Here is a 3,262-nt window from a genome sequence, read left to right on the forward strand (position 1 = left end):
GCCCGTTGCTAGGAGCCCCCGAGGCTCGGGCTCCGTCTTTCGTGCTTTGTTGTTCCGGGTACAGGGCGGCCGCTGCTTCCCCGCGACAATAAATAGACTAGACGCGGGGGAGCATCGAGACGGCGCGCGGTGGCTAGAGCGCCGCCAGGCCCGGGCGCTCCAAGGATCCTCGCTAGCCGCTCACTTCCGGCTCTCGCTGCTCCCCTCCCGGCCCCGTGCCCTAGCTCCGGCTCTCCTTCCTCCTTCCTGGGGCTGCAGAGGCGGCTCTTCAGCCCACGGGCTGATCCAGGCGGAAGTGGCCGGAGGGCGTTAGGAGCGCAGGCTGCGCTTCCCTGAGGCACGGCCGGAGAGATTTTTGAAGCCCTGGGTTTGTTTCCCAGCTGATTGCTGGCCAGCCGCTTAGCCTAAATGGGCTTTGATGTTTTGTTGTTTTGCTTTGTTTCCTTAAACCGGAACCCATAGGTTCTATACAAAAGAGCTCAGCTAACAGTCGCGGGACCCTGGTCCTGACCCGGGAGGTGGCAGGGGTCCCCGGCCTTACTCAGCGTGGGCTCGGCGGGCCCTGCAGAAGCGTGTCCGTCGGACGGCCGCAGCGGGGCAGGCTGGACGCTGGAGATGCACACTCTCTAGTTTGAACGGCCGCACCGGGCCGAGTGAGCCCTCGGGACCCTCGGCGCGGCGTGAGCGGTGCTGCCCACGGAGCGAGGCTTCTAACGGCCCCGGAGCGCCGCCGCGCGGTCAGGCCCTCTTCCCGCGCTGCATAGCCTCGGCCGGTGGTGGTGGACAGCGGGGCAGCCTGGATTTTGTAAAAGGCCACGCGAGTCGTGTTCCTAAATGGTTTGGCCTCTGACTGGGGCCACTTGGCCTTTTGAAAATGACTTGGGCTGACTTCTGAGGGTTTGGGAGTACACAACCACTTGAGAATTTAATGATTTGAGCAGTAGCCAAGGATGCCTGTTTATCTTTTCTCCCTGCTCCTAAGTGTACACACACAAAAGCGTTTGAACATTTTAAAACCCAGTAGGACAGATTTGTTTCTGTTCTCATACTGATTTATTTGGGAGCATTGTTGAATAGCTGTATCTTGTGTGGGATAGAATGGACAGGAAGCTGGGTGAGAAAGCCATGTCTGTGGAGACGGAGTTTGACAGATCTCAAAGGGATGGGACTGAGACTAGAAGGAAAGGAATGTTGAGGTGTGGCTAGCTGCGGTGTTAAAAGGAACAGGGCATAGCCAACATAGCTAGGAAGGAACCGCTGGAGATAAAGTTGGAGGGGGCTGAGACCTGAAACCATCTGTGCCTTACAGACAGGAGTTTGCATTTTCTTCCAAATGCTAGGGAAAGTGAGATTTTGTCCTGGAGAGTGACAGGGTATGATTTACCAAGGAAATGGCACCAGACACGCTCCTTTTCCAAGGACAACTGTCCCTGCTTAGAAGGCAATTTTACAATGGTGACTGATTCTAAGGTCTTTTTGAGAGGCTTGCCTTCAAGGAGCCCAGCAGGATACCCGGAAGGCAGCGGGTCTGTTATTTTCAGTCGCCTTTTATTATAACCAAGGAGCCTCTTTGTAGAACTGGATCGTCTCCCTGTTAGTTAGTTCCATTAGCTGTGGTGCTGATTTTGATTGTTAGCCTGACTGGATCATTCTTAACCCTAGATGAATAGTAAAGCTAACAGTGTTTCTGATGGTGCCTCCAGAGACAAATGGATTGCTCTCTCAATAGGTTCATTATGGTATGAGAGCATTATTTGGTGGTAGGTGAGGCCTGCTTACAAGAAGTAGGTCATTGGTTGTGTCTTTAGGTGATGTAACTTGCTCTGGCTCCTTCATCACTTTTCTTCATAGAAGGATGGTGGGAACTCTGCTACCAGGCGCTCTGGCCATGATGGACGGACACGTTTGAAATCATCTTCCTTCCCCCTTTCGTGTACTCCCAGACAAAAGTAACTAATCTGACCATTGCACATTAATAACTGGAATACTTCGGTACTATCATACTGTCCCATATACCGTCCTTCTGACCAAGAAATTCCCTGCTAGTGAAAGCAGCAAGACAGTATCGTTTCTGCTCTTGTAATGTGCCATCATCTGCTGTGCTCAGGAGACTGGTGTGAAGTGGCGATTTGTAGCCCATTTTAAACCAAGTACCTTCATTAACACCGATACTGACACCTAAAGAGGAGAGTTACAATTATCTTAACAGTGTGCTCAACCCTCCTTACGGGGCAACCCTTCAATACAGTTCATGCTGTGGTTACCCTAACCATAAAACTACTTCGTAACTATAATTTTGTTGTTAGGCATCATAATGTAAATATGTTTGGAAATAGAGGTTTGGCAAAGGGGTTGGGACCCACAGGTTGAGAACCATTGCTGTAAGCATAGCTCTCACTGAATCAAGGACTGATGGAAAGTGAGTGACACCCTATTTATTCTAGACTGGAAAAGCTAGCAAGCTCATTGTTTAGATGCCTGTAACTGTAAATGTAACATACAGACCATGATGGTTAATAGTGACTGTCCTCTTGGTAGAGTGGAGAATCATCTACGAGACAGACCTCTGACCTTGCCTGTGAGGGAGTTTCTAGATTGGGTTGACTGAGGTTAAATGACACTAAACATTGTTGTGGAATTGTTGGAGGAATTAGGTTCTTGGTTCCCAGCCACCGTGCTAGTTTAGACCCGAAATAATCACACAGAAACTGTATTAATTAAGTCACTGCTTGGCCCATTAGCTCTAACTTCTTATTAACTAACTCCTACTTCTTAATTTAACTATTTCTAGTAATCTTTGCTTCACCACAAGGTCGTGACCTACCAGCAAAGTTTCAGTACATCTGTCTCCGGTGGCTCCATGACTTCCCTCACTCTGCTTTCCTTCTCCCAGCATTCAATCCAGTTTTCTCCACCTACCTAAGTTCTACCCTATCAAAAGGCCAAGGCAATTCCTTTATTCATTAACCAATAAAAGCAACACATAGAAGGACCTCCCACACCATGGAATATTTGAGTAAACTGTGATATCTTGTTTGTAATCTCACAGAGAAACTTGCTGAAGATCAGAGTTCAGAGCTAAGTCACTAGCTAGCCATAGGAGGCCAGCAGTGGTGGCACACACCTTTCATCTCGGCACTCAGGAGGCAGAGGCAGACAGATCTCTGAGTTGAAGGCCACCCTGAGCTACACAAAGTTGATCCAGTCTAAAAGAGAAACATCTGGGCAGTGGCGGCTCGCACCTTTAATCCCAGTACTAGGG

This window comes from Microtus oregoni, unplaced genomic scaffold (assembly GCF_018167655.1).
Source record: "Microtus oregoni isolate MIOR12 unplaced genomic scaffold, Mior012 000006F_ref0000085, whole genome shotgun sequence".
NCBI lineage: Eukaryota > Metazoa > Chordata > Mammalia > Rodentia > Cricetidae > Microtus > Microtus oregoni.